The following is a 10,598-nucleotide window of genomic DNA, read 5'->3' as shown; positions in this document are numbered from 1 at the left end:
AGCAGCACTTATAGACACTGTACTGTGAGAGCTGACTGTCAGAAACGCCCTTCTGACAGTGAAAATGACATGTGACCTGCATTCTCTGGGTCAGTATGATTCCAGAGATACCAAATTTATATAGTTTTTTTTAAAGTTTTAACCCCTTATAAAAATTGCAAAACTTTGCAAAAAGAAATTCTTCACATCACCATATTCTGACACCTCTAACTCCTTTATATTTCCATGTTTATCTGCGTGTCCAGATATACTTTTTAGATATACCAGTTTGGGGGGCAACAAAGGTAAGGTACTTTTTTTTTACTTTGGGGGCCACAATGAAATGGACAATATTTGTGACCGGCGGTAGTCTCCACTTGCAGATATTACCACTATAATACAGTGGATAACCGACGTCTATGGCCACTACATTTAAACAAAGGGTTAATAAAATTGGCTGCTCTCTTTCAATATCTGTTTCGTGGAATTTCGTTATCATTGCCAATTGGATGGATATGTGTGTAACGTCACATTTTGTTTACTAACATCCTTCTTGAATAAACCACAAGTGATACTAAGCTCTGGAACGGTGTGTGTGTTTTCTACTGCTCCTCATACAAGACACAGTTAGGCTCAGTTCACATCTGCGCCCGATCTCCACACAGGCATTCAGTTTGCCTCTCTGCATTCCGTTTGCAGCAAGCAGTGCTTTTCTCTCTGCATTTTTTGCCCTTTTCATGTGGAAACCGAACGGAAACCACGCGGACCCCATTATAGTCTATGGGATTCATGGGTTTCCTAAGGTAACTACTTTTTTATGTGGATTAGGTTTCCATTTGGTGGGTCTTCAAGCGGACACCCAAAATGGAAACCTTTCCACAGATGTGATCCAAGCCTTATAGTAACCCAGTACCACCTAGAGCTTTCCTTCAACGCCTAATCTACATTAGGTCGGTGTCTTTTCCATGAAAAGAATATTGCTGTATAACGTGTTATTTTCAAATAAAATCTCTGATATATCTATAAGGCCCGGGGTCCATGTGTTTTCCGCACGGTGTCCACATGGAACATGTGGAGAGAAAAGTACTTCATGTACTACTTTCCTCTCCACATGACTCTTGTGGACACCGCGCAGAAAACACACAGACCCCATTATAGTCTATGGGGTCCGTGTATTTTCATTGCTCACCGCTTGTCAATGTGTTTGGTATTCCATTTGGGGCAGTGGCGTAACTACCGGGGAAGCAGCGGAGGCAGCTGCCACAGGGCCCAGGACATTAAGGGACCCGGCGACAGCCGCTACCGCTGCATTTTTTTTTTTTTTTTTTTTTTTAATAGGCTGTCACCCTAACGGGCCCTACTTACTTACCGATCCTGGAAGGGGCTGGGATCGGTAAGTGACACCGCGGGCCCCGCAAACATCATTATTATACTCAGGGGTCTTTTCAGACCCCCGAGTATAATGATCGGAGGCCGGGGTGAACCATGAGTTTCTGCCGCCTAAGGCGGACGTCAGAAAGCCGCCCCCCCCCCCCCCCCCGGAGGAGGGGGTGGGGCCGAGTGGAGGGGGCGGGGCCGAGCGGAGCCAGCGTCTTCAGCAGGCAGAGAGCAGGCAGGGAGAGGACCTGCTCTCTGCCTGAGCGTGAGGGACGGCCACTGGAGCAGCGCTGCTCCAGCGGCCTCCCCAATCCACCGCTCAGTGACGGTGACCCTAAGCCAGTCTAGGACAGCTTGTTCTGGACTGGTTTAGGTCAGCAAAAATGTTGCCCTCCCCGGGGCCCTGGCATAGCGCCGCCTGAAGTGTGCGGCGCTGATTGGAGGCCCAGGAGAGGTAAACGAACATAAAAACAGTGTTACTTACCTCTCCACGCTCCGCGAAGGCTTTGGGGCCTACTTGTGTGACGTCTCAGAAGTCACATGACCGAGGCCTGCGTCCTTATGCGTCACGACGCAGGCCCCCGGTCACATGACATCTCTGACGTCATTGAAAATAGCTGACAGTGGGGAGTGCAGGGATAGGTAAGTAACAGTGTTTATGTTTGTATCCCCCTCTCGGTCTCCAATTATTATACTCTGGGGTCTGAAAAGACCCCAGAGTATAATAATTGTTAATGGATGTCCACAATGGAGCATAATGCTGGGTGATGGGGCCACTATGGAGCATAATACTGGGTGATGGGGCCACTATGGGGCATAATACTGAGTGAAGGGGCCACTATGGGGTATAATACTGAGTGAAGGGGCCACTATGAGGTATAATGCTGTGTGCAGGGGCAACTATGGGGCATAATACTGGGTGAAGGGTCCACTATGGGGCATAATACTGAGTGAAGGGGCCACTATGGGGTATAATGCTGTGTGCAGGGGCCACTATGGGGCATAATACTGGGTGAAGGGGCCACTATGGGGCATAATACTGAGTGAAGGGGCCACTATGGGGTATAATGCTGTGTGCAGGGGCCACTAGGGGCATAATACTGGGTGAAGGGTCCACTATGGGGTATAATGCTGTGTGCAGGGGCCACTATGGGGTATAATCCTGTGTGCAGGGGCCACTATGGGGTATAATACTGAGTGAAGGGGCCACTATGGGGTATAATGCTGTGTGCAGGGGCAACTATGGGGCATAATAGCGCACGCAGGAATGCAGGGGGGGGGGTTGGTCGGGGTCTTCGGCGTCGGTCAGGGGGGCCCCATGTCACAGTTTCGCCACGGGGCCCCGCCATTCCTAGTTATGCCGCTGATTTGGGGGGTCCCCAAGCGGACTCCCTGAACGTTATACTGAACACAGATGTAAACCGGACCTAAGCAGAACGTTAAAAATGAGTTTAGTGACAATAATAACAGAAACCTAACCCTTAACTTGTACTGAAACTGAAAATGGTCCCACCATAACACATTACAACAGTGCCACCTGGTGGACTCTATAGCACACTGTCATTGTATCATTATTAGTGAACAGCACATTGGCTCATGTACTAACTGGTGAGATTCTCTTATTTATTTATTATAACAGAATATTTCAGTCTCATTTAGAAAATAGCGTTTTGTAGTAACGTCTTCTTAGATAGACGACTTCAGGCAAGATGTCAAGAAGATGTGAGAAGTAACTGAAGATATTGTGGTCTTTCAAACAAGCCTAAGTAAACTCTTTGACTAAAGCCATACAGTGTGAACATGCTGCTAAATTTCTATAACAGGTTGTTGTAGCTGCAGCTCATTTTCAGGTTTATTAGCAGGCCTTATGCGGCTATCCGCTTCAATCATCATGGATAGTATATATTCACACCTATATGTTATACAGTATGGACTTTATATGTCTGAGGATTTGCTACACTACACCAAGTATAGGGAATTATCTGTGAGCTGAACAGATTGGAAGCACAAAATGTTACTATCATAATAGCTTTCTAGTATTATCTGATGATAGGCTCACACTAGTGCTCAGCTTTCCGTTCTTCGGGTCCACTTAGCGGCCAGGGATGGAAACCCCAAATATAGTTCAAGCTCTGGTGTGAACCCAGCCTGAGTAAGGGATCCTTCACATAAGGAAGAAAGAAGATATTTCTCAGGAACGACGGCGTGAATCAGAATAATAAAGGTAAGAGAAGAATAGCTTTTCTTAAGGCTATTCTAATGTGTGCTTAGTTAAAAAAGGGCATACTAAAGATAGATTCCCTTTAATAATATGGAAGGTCCTTCTCAATGCTAAGGACCCACGTAGCAAGGTGCAGCGAAAAAGACCAAGGTGGAAAAGCATTGCATTTTTTTCCGCTGCATTTTTCACAGAAAGTCCAGAGAGTTTTCCTCTGCAGACTTCCTATCCCTAGTATACCTATATGGAAAACGTCAGTGTTTCTGTAGGTATATTGACATGATGCAGTTTTTGAAATTGCAGTATTTTCGCTGCGGATATTTTTCTGCAAATTGGTACTGTACAACGCTGCATTTTTTGCTGCAGCATTTCCATTGCAGCTAAATTGTGATTTTTTTTTTTCTGGTTTCAGTACAAGATTGACGGAAACCAGATAGAAACACGGTGGACTGCACTATGGGGTCCACAGGTTTCCGCTTTGTAAGTGGACAGTGTCTTCATCTTTCGGGTCCCCATGCACCTGAACGACAGAGACCCAAATACTAGTTTGAACCTAGAGTACTTAGAGAGTTGGTAAAGAGAAAGTTACAGCCTGTTTTATAATAAAAATGAAGTTAGATTACTTAATAAACTATATATTCCAAAATTGTCACCAAACACTCCCCGACTCGATAGCAAAACAATAAATAAATAAATGGGACTTACGCTTTAAGGATCTAAACAAATTGAAAATGTAGTCCAAGCAGTGAGCCACAACCATTGTGTAGGGCACACAGGGTTCAGTGGTGACTGACGACTTTCTCAAAAAAACAAAAATACATACTCTGTATCACTTCAAAAAAATATGACACCTCAGACACATTGCCCACAGTATTCAGTATGACTAATCTAAGGTTATGCAAAAAGAAATTCTGCTGCACACTCAATTTTGCAGTGAAAAAAGGGGTTCTTTTATTGAAAAATTAACACAAGTTGATGCACCATGGACATAACGGCATATACGTGTAAATGGAGAAAATAGATCAAATGGTAAATAGGACATTTCGTTCTTGTGACCTTCCTCATGCCAGATCAACATGCAAATCAAGGCAGGCCTCCATGTCGTGGTCATCATTGTGTTTATTTTTCGATAAAAGAACCTCTTTTTTTCACTGCAAAATTGAGTGTGCAGCAGAATTTCTTTTTGGATGCTGACAGGGTCGGAGGACTCATTTCCTGCTCACACCTCAATCTAACATATGAGTGTGCGGTTCCACTGTTCTATATTTTAATCTAAGGTTATGGGCTGAACAGTCTATATACAGTGTATATACAAGACATTTTCTCTACTCTTTATAGAAGTATATTAATAATACTGTCTGCAACATTTTGCAGCTGCAAACCTCTACTTTCTATGCACTTTATATTATCATTCTAATGTCCTGTACAAGTGAGGTCTTCAACTGCCAGAAACTGCATGGCCCCAGTGTATGGGTCACTGAAAATAAAATGGATGTAGCATGGATTGATATCTGTGTGCCATCTGTGTGATGTTCACTGACCCATGCACTTGAATGGATGGACAGAGGCGCAAAAATGAGTAAGTATAGCACCTATTCCATATTATGTATCTCTTTTCCAAGGCTCCAGCATACTTCCACAAGAACTAAGAATGTGTGTATGGGGCCAAATAAATGAATGGGTCTGTATATTATCTGCAATTACAGACCTGTAATTGCGGATAATATATTGCAGCAACCAATACCTCCCAATCATCCCGAATTCAGCGGGACAGTCCCGGATGGCGGGAGGTATGTTCAGGATTCAACTTTCTGCTACCTGAGGCGGACGACAGAAAGGCGCCCCCCCCCCCCCCCCTGCCGGAATGAATACCGGGGGTGGGTTGTTCATAGTGGTAACATTACAGTGAATACAGTGCATAACATTTTTTGGTGACTTCCCCGGGACGTCCCTGACTAATCGCTCACATCTCCCGTCTCTTCCCTCTGGACCGCCATGACCACTTCTTCCAGCATGTGCTTTTTCTCTGTAAAGTTTGCAACACAGACATCTTTGACTCCTGACTTCTCCAGGCACCCGATCCACATTGTCCTCATCTACACAAAGCCCCTTAAAGAGAACTTTTTATGCGTTGAGGCACATGCGGTTTTATATACCGCTGGAAAGCCAACAGTGCACTGAATTCAGCGCACTGTCGACTTTCACGATCTATGCCCCAGGTGAAGAGCTATCGGTGCCGCTACCGTAGCTCTTCACCGTCAAAGGGCATTTCTGACAGTCAATCAGGAACACCGTTCTTCACAGCAGCGCCTATAGCGCTGTACTGTGAGAGTGGTGAGGAACGCTTCCCCCAGTACTCATATATGGATGAGTACTATCAGGAGGGGAGGGGGCGTTCCTCCCCTCTCTCACAGTACAGCACTATAGGCACTGCTGTGAAGAACGGTGTTCCTGATTGACTGTCAGAAATGCCCTTTGACAGTGAAGAGTTACAGTACCAATAGCGCTTCAACTGGGTCACAGATCGTGAAAGCCGACAGTGCGCTGAATTCAATGCACTGTTGGCTTTCCAGCGGTATATAAAACCGCATGTGCCCCAACTCATGAAAGGTCCTCTTTAACCACTTCCGGACCGCCCATAGACTATATACGTCCGGATAGTGGTTGCCTAGTTCTGACAGGACGTACCTGTACTTCCAGTCAGAACACAGTAGCTGCACAGAGATCGTGCAGCTACTAAAGCTGGGAGCCGGCTGTAACTTCAGCCGGAGCTCCCAGAGAGATGGCAGGGAAGATTTATTACCTCCCCTGCCATCTCGATCGCTGTGTATACAGCGCTCAATGAGCGCTGTATACACAGCTATGGACGCTACCATAACTCAGCTGCCCTCTGACCCGGCGGTCACGTGATCCACCGGGAGCAGAGTCTTACAAGAGCTGCTGGGTCCTACAGGACCCCAGATCAGCTCAGTAAGCTGTATATACAGTGTGCAGGAGGCTGTATTTCTCCTGCATCTGGGGTTAAATGTAGCAGCCCCAGTTATAGGAGAAATCAGCCTCCAATACAAAAAAAAAGTGATCAGATGTCCCCAAAGGTCTCTTATGACCTTATGGGGACACAATCTGAAAAAAAAAGAATTAAATAAAAATATAAATAAAAAAAGTTTTTAAAAAATGTAAATAAAATTTTAAAAAATTAATACGCCGTTATTAAAGGTTATAGCCCCACCCCCGACGACACCATACAAAATAAAAATTACCGTAACGAAGAGGAAAACCTATATTATAAAGTTTTTCAGTGACACTTTGTGTTATTAAATAAAAAAAATAAATTGAAAACCAGACACTTTTTCTCTCCTATTATTTTTATATTTTCCCAGATATAAAAAAAATTAAAACACACTTGAAAATAAAAACAACATAAAAATAAAGCCCTATGTGTCCCCGATTAAAGACGCAAAAATTAGTTGACTGAGACATACGGGAAAAATGTTACAGCCCTCAAAACCACACATACAAAATAAACCTAAAATGTGTCTGGGCCTGGACCACAAATTGGCCCGGTACAGAAGTGGTTAAATAGTTCCCCTTATCAGTAATACCCCCTTATATTAATAACGCCCCTAATAGCCCCTTTATAACCCCCCCTTGTATTAATAATGCCCCTAATAACCCTTATATAAATCTCCCCTTGGATTAATGACGCCCTTAATAGCCCTTATATAAATACCCCCCTTGTATTAATGATATTCAGTATAAGGGCTTTTAGGGGCATTATTTACCCCTCTTGTATTAATAATGCCCCTAATAGCCCTTATATAAATATCTCCTGTTAATAAATAAAGTGCTCCCTCCTAACAAGCCCTTAAATACCCACAACTCGCTTAAAAAATAAACAAATTTAAAAAAAAAAAAAAAGTTACTCACCTACCTAGGAGCGCTTGATGCAGGTGGCATCTCCTCTTCATTAGCCAGGATCACAGCGCGCAGGACGTCTGCGTCTTAGCGTAGGAGGCGCGTGACGTCATCACATTGCGCCTCCCACACAGAGAAGCAGACGTCAGCCACACAATTAGTTTGGCTGACGTATCTTGCATACGCTGATCTATTTAACAGTGCTGCCAATATCAGGAGGGGCGGTATGTAATAATGGTCTGTAGCATGTCAGAAAGTACACAGACCAGTGCTCCTCCATGACGTGTGTGCCCCCCCCCCCCCCGGGGGCAGATGAAGAACATTAAACTGGGGGCAGGTGGATGGGGCATTAAATTGGGGGGGTAGCTAGAGGAGGACAGTAAAAATGGGGACAACTGGAATGGGAAAAAGAAACTGAGGGCAACTGGCACATTTTGTCCCAGAAAAACTCCCCTCCTTGCAAATTCACACAATGGCACATGTATTAAGCTACTGTATATAGATTGATTTTTGGCCAAAATGAAAGGTTTTGCATATATTACCATGCCGTGTAGACCCTTTAGGATTACTTCTAATTTGGCTGTTGTGTAACATTTTAGCCTTGCAGTGTAACCCAAACACTGAAGGGAGGCTAATTACCTGACAAGCACAGGCCATATTGGTGTAATCCCCCCCTTGATATATATATATATATATATATATATATATATATATATATATTATATATATATCATTAGGGGGATCAAGTTTATGCAGCTCTTATGCTATCAGCTGCTGTATGTTTCTTCATCATGATATATACACAGCACTAAACATGACGCCGACTACCTCCATACACGGAATATTTAGCTATACTATTCCATCAGTTATCCTATTCAGTTCTTTAGTGTGGGGATTCTGGTGGTCTCCGTCTATATCATGAGATATTATACTCATTTATGTGTAGGTTTGCGAACTTACAGGGGATTTAGACATACTGCTACCCCCACACATGCTTGTGTATTTTCCCACTGCATATAGACATCAGGACTGATCTCTTTTACTATTTAAGATCTATTTGTTTGAGAAGATACCTATTAAAATTTATATTTTAATTGCTTATTCAGTGATCCTCCCTCTCTTTCATAGCAATTGCCCCACTGTAAAATTTTTCTGAAAAAAAAAAACAAAAAAACACCTCTTGTTCCTGTTTTTTTTTTTTTTTTTATGCTCACCAAATACTCAATGACAGAATGTGATTCTGGAAAAAAAAAATAAAAAATTTCTTAAGCGTTTCTTTTTTGTTGCACATATATACAGTACTAGCTGTTACCCGCGACTTCGTCTGCGGTGATTGTAGAAGTGGGTATATACAGGCGCGGGTAAGGTTTTCGTACTGTGTATAAGGTATGGGATATGAAATGTAAGTTTGTATCTTGTTTTTGCTGTAATTCAGAGAATACATGAGACTTTTGTGTTGAAGTTAATTTGTATTTGAGCTGCTATACGGTGTTGTGAGAAACTTTACATAGTGACTTTGGGACAGATGTATTTGAAGTTAACCCTTTCCCGCCGATGGCATTTTTAGATTTTCATTTTGGACTCCCCTCCTTCTAAACCCCATAACTTTTTTATTTCTCCGCTCCCAGAGCCATATGAGGTCTTAATTTTTCCTGGGACAAATTTGTCTTCATGATGCCACCATTATTTATTCTATATAATGTACTGGGAAGCAGGGAAAAAATTCTGAATGGGGTGGATTTGAAGAAAAAATGCATTTCTGCGACTTTCTTACGGGCTTTGGTTTTATGGCGTTCACTGTGCAACCAAAATGACATGTCGCCTGTATTCTGTGTTTCGTTACGATTCCGGGGATACCAAATTTATATGGTTTTATTTACATTTTGACCCCTTAAAAAAAATCCAAAACTGTGTTAAAAAATTATTTTTTTGAAAAGTCGCCATATTCTGACAGCCGTAACTTTTTTATACGTGCGTGTACGGGGATGTATATGGCGTCTTTTTTTGCGGGACCGGGTGTACTTTGTAGTTCTACCATTTTCGGGAAATGTTTTTGCTTTGATCACTTTTTATTCAATTTTTTATCAGAATCAAAACAGTGAAAAAATGGCGGTTTGGCACTTTTGACCATTTTTCCCGCTACGGCGTTTACCGAACAGGAAAAATATTTGTATATCTTTGTAGAGCGGGCGATTTCAGACGCTCTACATACATGACGCTACCTAACATGTATGTGTTTAACAGTATTTAACTACTTTTATATGTGTTCTAGGGAAAGGGGGGAGATTTGAATTTTTAATCCTTTTTATTTATTTTTTTATATTTGTTTTACTTTTTGTAAACTTTTTTTTTTGCATTTATTAGACCACCTAGGGGTATTGACATGGGTAGGCGGTGTCGCGGATTGTCAAAGCGGTGGGGTCCGCAAACATGGCTGCTCCGGAACGTTATAGAGCGCCTCCTGGAGTATCGTTAAGGTGAGGGGCAAAGTGGTAAAGTATATGTGAATGTGATTGTGTGGGGTTAGGGGCGAGGCTGTAGAGGGCAATATGAATTTTGTGGCTTGCTATGGTCCAAAATGTGTGAGATTGCAGAGATGGTGGTGTGAGTTTGGGTTTTGTGGGTGTCCTGGCACAAACGTATGTGCGCTACTGTGACGAAAAGTAGCCTATTGCGCAATCGGGTGTATTAACTATGTGGAAAATTTCAGCCAAATCGATGGAGCGGTTTTTCCGTGATTGAGGAACAAACATCCGAACATCCAAACTCACAAACCCACAAACTTTCACATTTATAATATTAATAGGATTGCAGCCTGTGCTAATCTGATTTAAAAAAAAAAAAAAAAAGACCCCGTTATTTAAAGCTGACTTTTCTTTAGCTATTAGGCGACATGCGCCATATTATTACAGCACAGATGCTCGCGTCTTATGGCAACATGCTGTAAAAGTAAGGCGCAACGGTCACAGGTCACTGTGTTCCCAGGCACTAGGACCAGTAAAGGAGACAATCCTGGCAAATGTCTAATCAGCCAATAGCAGCTTTACCGGCTCAGATCATTGGTCACTGCTCGGTTTGTGTCACTCCCTCTAGGATTGCGAGCAGGACA

This window comes from Leptodactylus fuscus, chromosome 4 (assembly GCF_031893055.1).
Source record: "Leptodactylus fuscus isolate aLepFus1 chromosome 4, aLepFus1.hap2, whole genome shotgun sequence".
Taxonomy (NCBI): domain Eukaryota; kingdom Metazoa; phylum Chordata; class Amphibia; order Anura; family Leptodactylidae; genus Leptodactylus; species Leptodactylus fuscus.
The sequence above is the reverse complement of the archived record's forward strand: the minus strand, read 5'-3'. Positions refer to the sequence as shown.